At 37.8% G+C, this 16,516-nt stretch overlaps 1 long non-coding RNA gene and 1 other non-coding gene across 3 annotated transcripts; one reads left to right on the forward strand and one right to left on the reverse strand.

Annotated features, from left to right (window-relative positions):
- Window positions 1-394: 394 nt before the first annotated feature.
- Window positions 395-15,816, reverse strand: LOC129533030 (uncharacterized). Of its 2 annotated transcripts, none has more exons than XR_010133414.1 (3): window positions 14,353-15,816; window positions 4,402-4,561; window positions 395-938 (listed from the first exon to the last, which is right to left on the reverse strand). It is a non-coding gene; the product is annotated as an uncharacterized lncRNA (long non-coding RNA). The 2 variants fall into 2 exon arrangements; XR_010133413.1 differs by having other exon boundaries at window positions 4,367-4,561.
- Window positions 14,798-14,962, forward strand: LOC115934493 (U1 spliceosomal RNA). The gene has a single exon (XR_004070284.1). It is a non-coding gene; the product is annotated as a U1 spliceosomal RNA (small nuclear RNA).
- Window positions 15,817-16,516: the final 700 nt, after the last annotated feature.

Raw genomic sequence — 16,516 nt, forward strand, 5'->3', positions numbered from 1 at the left:
GAAACTATAAAGATATTAGATAAATACATGAGTGAGTAACTTCACAGTCTGGGTGTGGAGAAACCTCTTCTAATGATGAGAAGACAATGCCATGCCATAGTCCTTGTAGATATCATTAGTCAGGTGCAGCAGCCCCTTAGGCTCCCAGCATACTTGCTGCAGTGGGCACTTCCTCACACTCACCTGCAGGTGATGGCTGGATTGATGGTGTTGTTCCCACATGCTTGGCAAGGGGCTTGGCACTGTGCTCAAATCCAAGGGCACGACCAAGTTACTCCTGGAATCACTTATTTGAATAGTGGTACTATTTAACAACTATTCCCTGCACCACTTCTCTATTAGTCAGGGTTCATTCAGAAGACAGAAAAGAGACCAGTCATTTGAACAGGGAAAATTTAATTTAAAGAATTATTAACTAGAAAGAGGAGATTAACCAGAGAGAATAAGAGAAATAAGAGAACATTAACAATACCATGGGGCTGAAAGTGCCCATATAAGGAACAACTTGCAAAAGGAGGGGCCCTCTCCTGAGATTCAGACTTCACTGGAAAGGGTACAGTCACAGCCCAAGGGATGGCAGAGAAGTCTGCTGTGTTATCCTGAGTCAGAGCTGGTCCACAGTGGTCCAACTGGTGGGCTCAAGTTGGAAAACAAGAGACTTCCCACAGGGGTTCCAGCAGACTGAGGCCAGCAAAGAAGGAAAACCATGGGGCAGGCCAGCTGAGCAGGAGGCTAGCTGGAGGGTGAGTGCCACAAGGTGCTCTGTGTGCACAGCAGTGTCCCTCCAGTGCCCTCTACTGACAAAGCTTGCCACTGTGCCAGCTGGCAAAGGAAGCACGTTCACAGGGTCCATCTCCAGCAGTATCACAGAGCAGGGCAGAGACAATGGATTTGGAGCAGGGAGGCACAAAACTGACAGGGGAAAAGGCTGATTCCTCCTAGACAACAAGAGTACAAAAATGAGCCTGGGACATTTTTTCATGATAGGATGAAAGCAAGCACGAAAGGACAAAATGGGGTTATATCCAACGGACCAAAGAGCAGACTTGCAAGGGGCTTCCATTGGCCAAAACTGGCGTAATTTGAGCAATAACAGAATAATGGCAGTAACGAATTATAACAAATTGAATTTTTAAAATTCCACTAGTATATAGTGATACTACAAAAGAGCATTAAAGAAGGAAAATTCTTCTTTACAGATGAATGTCAGCTAGTAATAAAACTAGAAGGAATGTTAACATTAAAAAATTATTTCATAACCCACAAGGAAATAATTGAGGAAGTGATCACTAATGAATGTTAAAATTATTGTGCAGAAGATGATTGAGAACATCTCACCCGGTCTCAGAATATTCACCTGGCCTCAGAATATTACTCCGCAATTATTGAATAATTCCAAAAGAAAGAAAGTGCTTTCAACCAGAGAGATTTGCAGTCACCATCTTTAGCCAGTAATTAAACTTAATTTCACAAATGAGACTTGTAGATATGTACCACCCAGTGTGAGGCAATAAGAAATATGCAACATCATCTAGAAATTTTTGTAAAAAATGTTTACAAAATCAAATGACTAGAAAACAAGCAAATCCAGAATTTGAGCTACTCTATAATAGAACTGGTCTGAGCTTTTTTTTTTTTTATCTTTTGAGACGGATTTTCGCTCTTTCACCCAGGCTGGCATGAAGTGGCGAGATCTCGGCTCACTGCAACCTCCCCCCGGCCCCGGGTTCAAGTGATTCTCCTGCCTCAGCCTCCCCAGTAGCTGAGATTACAGGCATGAGCCACCGCACCCGGCAGTCTGAACTTTTTAAAAAGCAGAGTTGTTAGATAAAATACAGGATACTGAGTTAAATTTGATTTTCAGATAAATAACAAATTAGCTTTTAGTATGAGCACAGGACATTTTATGCTAAAAGATGATTCATTGTTTATTTGACATTCAGGTTAACTGAGCATCCTTTTCTAAATTTTCTAAATCTTCCAATCCTACAAAAAAGACAATTTGATAAGAGAAAAAGGGCAAGAGAGGAGATAGTATTCTAGATTAAAAATATACCAGGTATAAAATAGATTAAAAATATACCAGGTATAAAAAGTAAAACATGGGCCGGGCGTGGTGGCTCATGCCTGTAATCCCAACACTTTGGGAGGCCGAGAAGGACAGATCACCTGAGATTGGGAGTACCCGACCAGCCTGACCAACATGGAGAAACCCCTTCTCTACTAAAAATACAAAATTAGCCAGGTGTGGTGGCACATGCCTGTAATCCCAGCTACTCGGGAGGTTGAGGCAGGAGAATCGCTTGAACCCAGGAAGTGGAGGTTGCGGTGAGCCGAGATTGCACCATTGCACTCCAGCCTGGGCAACAAGAGTGAAACTCCGTCTCAAGAAAAAAAGGTAAAACATGAACCTTGATTGGCTCCTGGATTGAAAAAGACACACAGCCATAAAAAACCTTTTGGGGACAATTGTGGCAATCTGAATATACACAGTATATTAAATGATATTGTGAAATTACTGATAATTTTCTTAGATGTGATCATTGCATTGTACATGAAAGTGAATGTTCTTACTCTTGAGAGAAGTATAATGAAATATTTAGGGATGAAGTGCCATGGTTTTTGTAATTTACTTTCCAGCGGTTCAGAAAATAATGGCTGGGAGAGGAAATGTGAAGATGTAGGTTAGAGGTTACAAAGTAGCAGACATGGGGAATAAGCAAGTCTAGAGATCCAGTGTACAACATGAGGACTACTATTAATAAAATTGTACAGTATTTGGGATTTCTGCTAAATGAGTAGACTTTAGCTGTTCTTGCCACACACATAAAAAAGGCTATCTATAGGAGATGATGGGTATGTTAATTTGCTTCACTACAGAAGCCATTTTACTGTCTATATGTATCCCATAACATCATGTTGTATACCTTAAATATACACAATAAAATTTCTTTTTAGCTTTTTGGAAAGTGGCGACTGAGTCTGTGGGTGCTGCCCCAGGAGTGGGAGCTATCATACACCCTCCTCTTCCAATCCATGTTGCAACCAATAAAGGCTGTTTCTACAGTGTTAAAAAAAAATTCAATGGTAGGCTGTCATCAGGGGAAAAAAATTAGTAAGAAGTCAGAAAAAAGGTATACAGAAAGAGAAGAAACTATGGGAAAAGCATATTATTCTTTTAACTTTTCTCAAGGTTTAAAAATGTTCCAAAAATTGGAAGTAGGAGGATAGAGCAGGGAGAACAGAAAAATGTACAATGAATAATGTCCATCAGATAGTGTCTCAGACATAGATATAAAAGTCTCAGAACAATTCCCTCATTATTCACCTCACAAGATCATAAAAAAGGCATTCATAAATTTTTATAAATAAAAAAAGTGTCAAGACCAATTTCCCATCACCTATGCATTTTTCAATAACCCTGTAGATACTCCCTTTGATGCAGGTCTTCTTTAGTCAGACAATATTTTCATCCCTTGCCCACGGCAATGATATGGCCTAACTGTGAATCAAAGTATTTGTCCTGGTTCCTGGCATAGCCTTTTCTCCTCTGCCACCCCCAGTTTTTCAAGTTTCTGGTAACAATTGCTCCAAATCCTGTTTCATTGCAATTATAGCATAATGGCCAAGTTTCCATGGGATTCAGCTTTGTCAGTGGAGCAAGGCAGAGGCAAAGAACTATAATGAGCAATTCTGATATTGACCTGTACTGAGCATGCAAAAAGGACCTTAAAAACCTATTTGCAGAGATTAAAGAAAAGATTATTTTCTACTTCACAATTTCATAAGGTAGTTTTTTATACTTCTTCAATTTAGTAGCTCACTTACTGAAGCATAATTTTATTCTCCACTCAAAACATCCAGAAAGCATGCATTCTCTAAAACATTGCAAGTTGAACTTCAACGTTATTTCAGTGCAGACTCTTTGACTCAACTATTTTATTCTCAATACCATAGTGACTCGTGTTTGACTAATCCAATGTGATTATTTTAATCCAGAGTGTAGATAGATATTGCATATTAGATCCAAATTTCTGATAATATTCCCCCAAAGATGCAAACACGTAAGTCCCAAAGACCTATGTAGCTGAATCTGCTCTTCTAGTCACATTGAAAGAGCATAGATCAGCAACCAGAAAGAGAAAAGAGCGGTGGCCTCTGAGGCTCCACCAAAAAAATGTGGGGCAGACCTAAGGGGAAATCTAAAAGTAGGGTGCCAAAGGTGTCCTTAGTATTACTGACATCATTTATAATGTATCGAGGTTTCATTTTGAAGTTATTATTGAGTAAAAGAACAAAATTCTTGTAAGGAAATGATATCTCTAACTTTTTGAAGGTTGGGAGAAAGAGGGAGGGGAGGGCTTACTCTAGGTATAGCTCAAATACTTGAATTTCCCATACATCATCTTCTTTATCATTCCAGATACAGGCGGTGGAGAGGAAGCAGAGCAGGAGCTGACACCATGCAGAATGCAGCCAGGCTGGACTTCGCAGTGCCTCCTGAGACCCCTCGGGTGGTGGTGGGGGTCCAATAAATGATCCAAGTTCCAATCTCAGGAAACTAGAAGAAAAGCCAAACAAACCATCATAGGCAGAAGAAGGGAAATAGTAAAGATATAAGTGAAAACCAATGAAATTGAAAACAGGAAAGCAACAGAGAAAATTAAACAAAAGGCTGGTTTTTGTAAAAAAATTAATAAAATTGAAAATCTTCTAGTGAGATGGACACAGATAAAGAGAAGACACAAATCTCCAATATCAGGAATTAAACAGGGGAGATCCCGCAGCCATTAAAGGGCTAATAGAGGAAGACTACTGTTATGAGGTGAATGTATTCCCCCAACCCAAAAAGAAATGTTAAAGTCCTAACCCCCAATATCCCAGAATGTGACCTTATTTGGAAATAGCGTCATTGCAGGTGGAATTAGTTAAGATGAGGTCATCAAGGAGCAGGGTGGGCTCCTAATCTAGTATGATGATGTCCTTATAGGAAGAGGCCATGTGAGGACAGAGACACACAGGGAGAATGCCATGTGACAACAAAGGCAGAGGTTGGAGTTATGCAGCTACAAGCCAAGAAGTACTGCAGATTGCCAGCAGCCACCAAAGCTAGAAAGAGACAAGCAAGGATTCTCCCCATGGGTCTTGAGAGAGCATGGCCCTGCTGACTCCTTGATTTCAGGCCCTGGCCTCAAGAACTGTGAGACAATACATTTCTGTTGTTTTAAACCACCCTGTTTGTGGTACTCATTACAGCAGCCCTGGAAATCCAATACACTATGAAAAGATTTATACTCATAAATTCAACAACTTAGAAGAAAATTGACCAACCCCTTAAAAACCATAAACTATCAAAACTCAGTCAAGAGGAAGCTGATAACCTGGATAGCCTTATAAGTAGTAAAGAAATTCAATTCACAATTTAAAAGTTCCTAAAAAAGAAATCTCCAGGCCCAGATGGTTTCACTGGAGAATTTTACCAAACATTCACAGAAGAATTAACACTAATTTTACACACTGTCTGTCTTCCAGAAAATAGAAGAGAACACTCTCCAATACACTTTATGAGACCAGAATTACTCTGATATCAAAACCAGACAAAGATAGCATCAAAAGAAAAAGAAAGAATAGCATAGATCAATATCTCTCACAAGTGTAGACACAAAAATGTTAGCAAATCAGATTCAACAATAGAAAGAATAATGCATCTCGATCAAGGGGGATTTACTCAGGTATGCAAGTGTTGTTCAGTATTTAAAAATCAGACAATATATTTTATTATATCAAGAAGCTAAAGAATAAAAACCATGATAATATCAATAATGTGGCTAACGTATTTCACAAAATTCAACATCCATTCAAAATTTACCAAAATACAAAAACAAAAACACCCAGAAACTCTCAGGAACAGAGGGGAAGTACTTCAGCCTTATAAAGAGCATTTGGGAAAATCTACAGCTAACATCATTCTTAAGGATGAATACTTAAGGTTGAATGCTTTTCCTCTAAGATTGGGAAAAAAGCAAGAATGTCACCTCTTGGCCAGGTGCAGTGACTCACGCCTGTAATCCCAGCACTTTGGGTGGCTGAGGCAGGTGGATCACGAGGTCAGGAGATCGAGACCATCCTGGCTAACATGGTGAAACTCCGTCTCTATTAAAAATACAAAAAATTAGCTGGGCGTGGTGGCGGGCGCCTGTAGTCCCAGCCACTCGGGAGGCTGAGGCAGGAGAACAGTGTGAACCCCGGAGGCCGGGAGGCAGAACTTGCAGTGAGCCGAGATCGTGCCACTGCACTCCAGCCTGGGCAACAGAGCAGAGGGAGAGTCCATCTCAAAAAAAAAAAAAAAAAAGAAAGAAAGAAAAGAATGTCACCTCTTATCACTCTTATTCAACATAGCACTAGAAGTTGTATGAACTGTAATAAGGCAAGAAGAAGAATTAAAAGGCACACCGATTGAAGAAAAGAAAATGAAACTGTCTCTATTTTCAGATAATATGATTATCTATATAGAAAACTCTAAGAAATCTACAAAAACAGTCCTAGAACTAACAGTTTGGTAAGATTGCAAAATACAGATCAGCTCACAAACATCAACTGAATTCCTATATTGTAACAATGAACAAATGTAAACCAAAATCGAAAACACAATACCATTTACAATTGCTTCAAAGAAAATGAAATATGTAAGTGTCAATCTAATAAAGCAGTGACCTTTTTGGCACCAGGGACCAATTTCATAGAAGACAATTTTTCCATGAACTGGCAGGAGGTGGAGTGGGGAGGATGGTTTGGGGATGAAACTGTTCCACCTCAGATCATCAGGCATTAGTTAGATTCTCATAAGGAACACGCAACCTAGATTCCTTGCAGGAGCAGTTCACAATAGGGTTTGTGTTCCTATGAGAATCTAATGCCACTGATCTGACAGGAGGTGGAGCTCAGGTGGTAATGCCAGCTCGCCCACCACTCCCCTCTCGCTGTGGGGCCCGGTTCCTAAGAGTCCACAGACCAGTACTGGTTTGTGGCCTGGGGGTTGGAGACCCCTGTAATAAAGCATGTACAGAATCTGTATAAAGAAAGTTACAAAATGCTGATTACAAAAAAGAAGACCTGAATACTTGGGGAGACACAACATGTTCACAGATTGGAAGGCTCAACATAGTAAACAGGTCAGTTCTTCCTAAATTGATCTGTAGGTTTAACACAATTCTTATCCAAAAATCATCACCATTTTTTGTAGACATAGAGAAATTTATTCTAAAATTTATATGGGAAGGTAAAGGCTTTAAGAATAACCAAAACAATTTTGAAAAAGAACAATAAATCACTCTTTATGATTTTAAGGCTTACTATGTAGCTACAGTAATCAAGAAAGGGTGGTACAGGCAGAAGAATGGAAACATAGATCAGTGGAACAGACTGGAGAACCCAGAAATATATCTACATAAACATGCCCAATTGTTTTTGACAAAAGAAGGAAAACAATCTAATAAGGAAGAAGAGATGGTCTTTGCAATAAATAGTGTTGGAGCAATTGAATATCCATAGGCAAAAACAAAAACAAAAAACAAAACCCTTAACCTCACACTTTATACAAATATTAACTCAAACTGGATCAAAGACTTAAATGTAAAATATAAAACTATAAAACTTCTAGAAAAAAAATAGAAGAAAATCTTCAGACCTAGGACTAGGCAAATAGTTCTTAGACTGCACACCAAAGGAATAATCCATAAAAAGAAATAATTATAAATTAGACTTCAGAAAAATTTAAACCTTTGCTCTGTGAAACTTCCTGCTAAAACGATGAATAGACAAATTACAGACCGGAGAAAATATTTGCAAACCACACACCCTGCAAAGAACTTTTATTTAGAATATAAAGGTCTACACACTAACTACTCATAGTGCAGAATCCACAAGTTAAAGGGCTTAGTCTCACAAGACTGTCCTCACTTCAGAAACCAGTCCTCACCAGTCCTGGGTCTCCAGGGTACCCATAACTAATGTCCAACTTGGCTACAAATTCAGGGGTTTCTATGACCTCCTTTCAGGTTTAATACTCTGCTAAAAACAACTCAGAAAAACTCAGAAAAACATTTACTCATGTTTACCCGTCATATACTTTGGCTATGTCCCCACCCAAATCTCATCTTGAGTTGTAGTTCCCATAACCCCATGTGTCGTGGGAGGAACCCAGTGGGAGGTAATTGAGTCATGGGGGCAATTACCCCCATGCTGTTCTCGTGATAATGAGTGGGGTCTCCAGAGATCCGACGGTGTTTGTTTTTTGTTTTTTTTTTTAGACCGAGTTTCACTCTTGTTGCCTAGGCTGGAGTGCAGTGGCATGAGCTCAACTCACTGAAACCTCCGCCTCCCAGGTTCAAGCAATTCTCCTGCCTCAGCCTTCCTGAGTAGCTGGGATTACAGGCATGTGCCACCACGCCTGGCTAATTTTGTATTTTTAGTAGAGACAGGGTTTCTCCATGTTGGTCAGGCTGGTCTCAAACTCCTGACCTCAGATGATCCACCCACCTCAGCCTCCCAAAGTGCTGGGATTACAGGTGTGAGCCACCATGCCTGGCTGATCCGATGGTTTTATAAAAGGCATTTCCCACCCTTCGCTCTGCACTTCTTGCTGCTGCCATGTGAAGAAGTACATGTTTGCTTCCCCTTCTGCCATGATTGTAAGTTTCCTGAGGCCTCCCCAGCCATGCTGAAATGTGAGTCAATTAAACCTATTTCCTTTATAAATTACCCAGTCTCAGGTATGTCTTTATTAGCAGCATGAGAACAAACTAATACAACTGATTTATTATAAAGGGTACAACTGAGGAACAGCCAAATAACATAGATGCATTAGGCAAGGTATGGGAGAAAGAGGGGTGTGCAGAGCTTCCATGCTCTTTCTGAGTGTCCTACCCTCCCAGCACCTTGATTTGTTCACCAACCTGGAAGCTTCCTGAAACCTATGCTTTAGGAGTTTTTAATAGAGGTTTTATTGCACAGATATGATTGTTTATACCATTGGTCATTCGTGATTGAACCCAATCTCCAGCCCCTCTCCCCTTTCCAGAGGTCAGGGAGACAGACTAAAAGTTTCAACTCTCTAATCATGGTTTGCTCTTTCTGGTTACCAGCCCCTGTCCTGAAGCTGTCCAGGAACCCTGGCCACCAGTCATCTTATTAGCAAACAAAAGATACTCGCCACTCAGGACAGTCCAAGTGTTTTAGGAGCTGTATGCCTGGAACCAAGGACAAAGATGAAATATATTTTTTATTAAACCACAAAGAATACTCAAAAGTCAAAATTTAAAAATCAAACAATCCAATTAGGGAATGGACAATAGACATGCCCTGACATTTTAACCAAAGAGGATATACAGATGGGAAATAAACACATGAAGAGATGCTCAACATCTTTAGTCATCAGAGAAAAGCAAGTTAAAATTGCAATAGCATATCACTATGACACACCTATCAGAATGACTAAAACTAAAATTAGTGACAACATCAAATGCTGGCAAGGATGTGGAGAAACTGATCACTCATACAGCTGGTAGGAATGTAATATAGCACAACGACTCTGGAAAATACATTGGCATTTTTTTTTAACTTAGACTTACCTATGATCCACAAACTGCACTCTTGGCTATATATCCTAGGGAAATGAAAACTTATTTATTTTCATACAGAAATTTGTATATGTTTAGAGCAGCTTTATTTGTAATAGTCCAAAACTGGAACTACCCAAATGTACTTAAATGGGCAAATGCTTGACCAAACTGTAGCACTGTACGCACTCTATGCAATACTATTCAGCAACAAAAAGGAAGGAACTACAGATACACACAACTTGGATGAACCTTGAGGAAATTATTCTGAGTGGACAAAGCCAATTACAAAAGGACACATAGTGCATGAATTCATTCATATAACATTTGTGAAATAATGTAATTATAGAGATGGAGAACAGATTAGTGGTTGTCAGAGATTAGAGATGGAGGAGATGTAACAGTGTGGCTATAAAGTTGTAACATGAGGTAGTTTTGTGGTGATGATGCCTTTATTTTGATGGTGGTGACAGTTACACAAAGCTACACGTGCGATAAAATTGCATAGAGCTATGCACACATGCAATAACTGAAACCTGAGAAAGCTCTATGGATTATACTGATGTCAATTTTCTGGTTCCAATATTGTACCTGGTTTTGTAAGATGTTAACACTGAGGAAGGGTTGGTGTAGGGTACACAGGACCTCCCTGTATATTTCTTGGTACCTTTCTGTAAATCTATAGTTATTTCAAAGTAAAAAGTTTAATTACAAAAAAAAGATACATAACTAATCTCCCATCATACCGCCTTTTCTAATTTTCACAAAATGCCCATGAAGACAGAGAATAAAGAAGAAGATTTACACCAATGAATCATCTGAGTATATCCTAATCTCTCCTAACCAGAAGACAAAAAAGTGTAAGCAGATTTTTACTCCAGATTTCCCCAGATTTTGCTTAAGGTAAAAGAAATCAAGAAACAGGAGGAGGAGGGGGAAAAGGGGAAAGAGGAGGATAAAGAGAAGAAGCAGCAGGAAGAGGAGGTGAGGGGAGAAAGAACAAAAGAAAGAGAGTCAAGGGTGATGTCATGCCTATAGTCCTAGCTACTCAGGAGACTGAGGCAAGAAGATCCTGTGAGCCCAGGAGGTCAAGGCTTCAGTGAGGTATGACTGCACCACTGCATTCCAACCTCAGAAACAGAGCGAGACCATGTCTCAGAAAAAAAAAAAAAAAGAGAAGAGACGACAAAACCACTTCATACCTGCCCACTGTCTGATGGCTAGCTCAAAGATGAAGAACTTGTGCCAACAAGAAAGGGTTGCAGTAATTCCTCCACCTTCCATTAATGATCTGAAGGGCAGTAATGTTCTGTACTGTACCCTTTCCCTGATATCTTTATTTATCAGAGCAGAGATGCCAAATCCCAGAACACAATTGAGCAGGAAATAGAGACGGAAATAAGCCTACATCAAATTCTGAAAACTAATTTTCCTGCAGATAAAGCAATATATGTGGATTAGAGATAAAAATAACCCTGGTAGCAGTATGTGCAAGGATTATACACATACATTTTTGTTTTTTTTTTAATTTTTTTTTTTGAGATGGAGTTGCTCTGTCACCCAGGCTGGAGTGCAATAGTGCGATGTCGGCTCACTGCAACCTCCGCCTCCCAAGTTCAAGCGATTCTCCCACCTCAGACTCCTAAGTAGCTGGGACCACAGGTGCGTGCCCCCACGTCCAGCTAAGTTTTGTATTCTTTTAGTAGAGACAGGGTTTTGCCATGTTGGTCAGGCTGGTTTCAAAATCCTGACCTCAGGTGATCCACCCACCTTGGCCTCCCAAAGTTCTGGGATTACAGGCATGAGCCACCGCACCTGGCCTACACACACATTTTATGTTGACAAATTCTTTATTTACTGGGACATTAGAAAATTACATGTCAACGAGTGCTTAAAGATATCCATTAATGGAATTTAACAGAGGCTATATAGCTTGCAAAATATGAAGGACAAAATAAAGAAAATGATACATAAAGCGAAAACTAAATCATTGAATAACAAGAACCTATTTTTCAAGAGAAACACTGAAATAACAGAATGATGAAAGAAATCAATTGTAACAACAAATATAAACAGATGAAGCCTCTCTGTTAAGACAAAGATTCACATGATGGAAAATAATAATAATAGATCCTACATCATTTTTTGTTTCACTTTGCTTTAGGTGTTTTCCTTACAAATAAAGTAAAACATTTTTAAAGATTTGCAACATTACTGTTAATTACTGTTAAATAAGAAGTAAAATTTAGAAACAAATAACATGAAATGAAACAAAGAACTTATTCTACATTGTTAAAGATCCAATAAAGATATAACTATCATAAACCACTATGCAGCAAATAACAGACCAACAAAATATTATAAACCAAAAACTATTGCAACCACAATGAATAATCAATAAAAACATACAAATAGTGAAAATTTCAACTTATTACTTGGAATCACTTAGATTCGCTTAGAAAATTGGTGACATACTCAGCAGAATAGTTTCACAAGGAGTCATACAAGGCAGACCAGCCTTTACTCTAGGCTAGTTTGGTCCTACTACGGAGGCATTGTCCTTCTGAGTATTCTCTTCAACACCTCATACAGGATAAGATTTCTTCACTTCAGATGACAAAAACTTGAGAAATTTCCTGGTCTATGTGAACATCAGGAATTTTTCCACCTGCTTCTTTCTGGTAGTTCTTTCCCTTGCCTCAGGTGGGTTCCCCAAACGCATGCTCTGAAAACTCAAGGGAAACTCTGTGGAGGTAGCTGGAGCTCTTTCTCTGCACAATACTCTTTTTTTTAGTTCTTTGTGAATTCTGTCCACTTTGACTTTCCCCAAATTCTCAGTGAACTCTGTCTTCTCAATTGAGTGAGACTGATAGCTTGAAATCTCTTTCTAGGGAATCAGTAGAGAAACCATAGGGTTTACTTCCTTTGTTTATCTTCTTTGAAAAATTACTGTTTATACTGCCTGTTGTCCCATGTTTGAGAACCATCCTTTATAAATTTTGTCTGTATTTTGTTTAAGTAAGAGGTTAAATCTGTGCCTGTTGCTCCATCAGAGCCAGGAACAGAAATCCTTTAAAAATAATTTTAACTTTAAAAAAGAATGAAAAATATAAAATAAAATACATGACCATGGAAAAATGAAAAGTGAGCTGGCAGAATTCACAGGAGGAATTAAAGATTTTCAATAAATAATTAGGAAAAGAAAAGCCACCTTTAAAACCACAAAATCATGAATGGTACAATAACATGAAGGTCAAGATTTATAAAAATCCTATTAAAAATAAAAATAGAAAATGACAGAAAGAGTAATTAGAAAGGAGATAATACAGAAACATGACACAGTAGCTCAACATATGCGTAATAGGTAGTGCTAAATTTACAGAATTAATGAAACAGCAGATTATTTGAAATTATAAAAGAAGAAAACCTTGTTAAAATAAGTGAAAATTTGAATTTGCTGATTAAACATGCACAATATCTCCTAGGTAAATAATTATGCTGAATAATCAACAGAAAGATGTATCTGAGAGCAGGATAACAATAACAATAGTAATAATAATAATTTCACTAAACAGACATAACTTTTGGGCCAAATAATAATCATAATAAAATAAAGTCATCTACTCAGCCTGAGAGAAAAACAATGGGTTTAATCTGACCTCTTACTTTTCCCATAACAACATTTAATGACAGAGGAAAGTGGAGGAATATTTAGAAAATCCTAAAGAGGAAGAGAAAAGATTAAACTGAAAAATATAACGCCCAATCCATTCGTTTTATGTCTATGGTAACAGAAAGGCCTTCTTAATTTTAAACAGTTTTGGGGAATAATGAAGCATTAATGGGTTGTTCTTTGAAAACAAACAAACAAAAAAAAACCTAATAAAAAATCTACTCCAGAAGGATTAAATAAAGAGAAAAAAAATTCAAGGAAGAAAAATTCATGTTTGTAAAGTACTGGTAGTAACTAACTATTGGGTACTATGCTCAGTACCTGGATGACAGGATCTTTCATACCCCAAATCTCAGCACCACACAATATACCCAGGTAACAAACCTGCACATATACCTCTGAGTCTAAAATAAAAGTTGAAAAAAAGAGAGAAAACTAGCTTTATTTTTAATGGTTTGCTTTAATGTAACAGCAGTGTGTAACTCAGTACAAACATTGAAGGTGATCAGAAAACTCATGAATTTTTATTATAGGAACTGTGGAATATTCTATATATATCTGGAACTTATAGTTACTTGTTTTAGGATATCCATAATAAAACTCTTTCATGTGGTTTTCTGGGTCATTGTTTTCAGGAATAAGCTTGGTGTGTAATATTGAATGCTCTTAGAAGTTGGATCTGCATATTTTCTCCTTTATCTCTATAAATTAAACAATACTAGGAACTATCTTCCATAAAATATAAATTTAACAATATGTTAATGACTATCTATAAAGATAATATGCTTTTAAAAAAGTACTGGTAGTGAACAATGAAAAATTTAAATATATAAAATAAGTTATATTTACTGTTGTACAACAAATTGAAAGTTTATAGACTTTGGCAAATGTAAAAGATATTTATTTTAAAAGGTGTTTGTTGGTAAAAAGTTTACATTTGCTAATATCCTTATCTTTAAGAAGAAAGGTCAAAGGCTACTGTATTAGTCCATTTTCACACTGCTATAAAGCTACTATCCAAGACTGGGTAATTTATAAAGGAAAAAGGTTTAATTGACTCACAGTTCTACATGGCTGGGGAGGCCTCAGGAAACTTACAATCATGGCGGAAGGAGAAGGGGAAGCAAGGACCTTCTTCACCTGGTGGCAGGAGAGAGAAGTGAGGATGCAGGAAAAACTGCCATTTATAAAACCATCAGATCTCATGAGAATTCAGTCACTATCATGAGAACAGCATGGGGGAAACTGCCTTCATAATTCAATCACCTCCCTCCCTTGACATGTGGGGATTACGACTGGAGATAAGATTTGAGTGGAGACACAGAGCTAAACTATATCAGCTACTGAAAAAAGTTGATAAATTTTAAAAAAAATTGAAGATAAGCCACAGACTGAGAGAAAATATTTGCAAAAGACCTATCTGATAAAGGATTGTGATTCAAAATATACAAAGAACCCTTAAAGTTCAACAAGAAAATAAGCCACCCAATTGAAAAATAGGCCCAAAAGACTTACCAGGCAGGGTAGATACCATGACCACAAGGGTAGTTTTTCCTAGGGCAAGGCTTCTCTATTCCACTGAAGACTTGCTGATCCCTGTGATTTCTCCAAATGTGGGAAACTCAACTGCGTAATTTGTGGTAGTAGCATACTGCATTCATGCTTTTCCCCGGTAAATAAAAGGAAAAAATGAGCCAACAACCTGAACAGACACCTTACCAAAGAAGATATACAGATGGCAACTAAGCATATGAAAAGATGCTCCACATATATATCAATAAGGAATTGCAAATTAAAACAATGAGATCCAATTGCCCGCCCATTTGAATGGCCAAAATCCAAAACACTGATAATGCTACTGCTGTTGAGGATGTGGAAAAAGAACTCCTATTTATTGCTGATGGGAATGCTGTAAATAATATTACAAAGACATGTGTACCCGTATATTCATTGCAGCACTATTCATAATAGCAAAGACATAGAGTCAATCTAGGTGCCCATCAATGATGGATTGGATTTTTTAAAACATGGTACGTATACACTATGGAATACTATGAAGCTATGAAAAAGAATAAAATCATGTCCTTTGCAGCAACATGGATGCAGCTGGAGGCCATTAACCTAAACAAATTAACATAGTAACTGAAAGCCAAATACCACATGTTCTCACTCATAAGTGGGAGCTAACCTTTGGGTGCCCATGGATAAAGATGGCAACAATAGACAGTGGGGAATACAAGAGGAGGGAGGGAGGGAAAGGGGCAAGGGTAAAGTTGAAATAATTTTTTTAATTTTTTAAAAGGATATTTTTTGGCTTATGGAGTCCAGGGGTGGATCTAGCTTCAATTAGTTCTAACTCAGGGGTTCAAATGATGTCCTGAGAACCTAGTCTTTCTCTGTCTCTTTGATCTGCTCTCTTAAAATACAGATTCCTAGGACCTAGCTGAGACATAATGAATCAGAATCCCTAGAAGTTAGACTCCAGAATCTTTATTTAAAATAAAACAAAATAAAAAAAACTTCCCAGAAGAATGTCATAAAGCTCTTATTGGTTAAATGTTTTATCCATGTATAGCAAGCTAGTTACAAGCTTCTTGCAGGCATAAACAACTTCTTTAGCATCCTAATCATATCTAAGATTGTACGAAGTGGACATAAAACAGGTACTCTACAAAGTCTGGTAGATCTGGGAATGCTGGAAGCCTCATTCATGTTGGCATCGAAAGGTATTTGAAAAAAAATTCTGATAAGCTTTGGAAAAATCTGGGCTAGTGAAAATTGGATTTAAAGTTTTTTTAAAATACAACTATACCCAAAGAGTATTAGTGAATAAACTAGAGTTGATGAAGAGAAGAGCCGCACACAGTATTTCAAAGAACTCTGTTCTTGGCCCCAATTTGTTCAAAATTCTTTTGAACTTGTATAAAAATATAGATAATAAATATCATATCTGCATCTGACAAAACCAGGAGATGGCACACAATAAAAATGCATTTCATAATGTTCTTGAATAGCATGGCCACCCAAACATTAGTTCAATTTTAGTATTCTTCCAGTATCCACATTATAAATATTTTTTGTATCTCTATTGTTGGCGCCATTTTTCCCCTGAGCATCAACATTTTGGCTGCCAGCTTGTCTGGACTTACATCTTTAAAACTCTAAATCTGGTGGGAAGAAAAGCTTTTCTTTTCCAACAACTGGAAAAAAAATTTCTGGCCTAATT

This window comes from Gorilla gorilla, chromosome 3 (assembly GCF_029281585.2).
Source record: "Gorilla gorilla gorilla isolate KB3781 chromosome 3, NHGRI_mGorGor1-v2.1_pri, whole genome shotgun sequence".
NCBI lineage: Eukaryota > Metazoa > Chordata > Mammalia > Primates > Hominidae > Gorilla > Gorilla gorilla.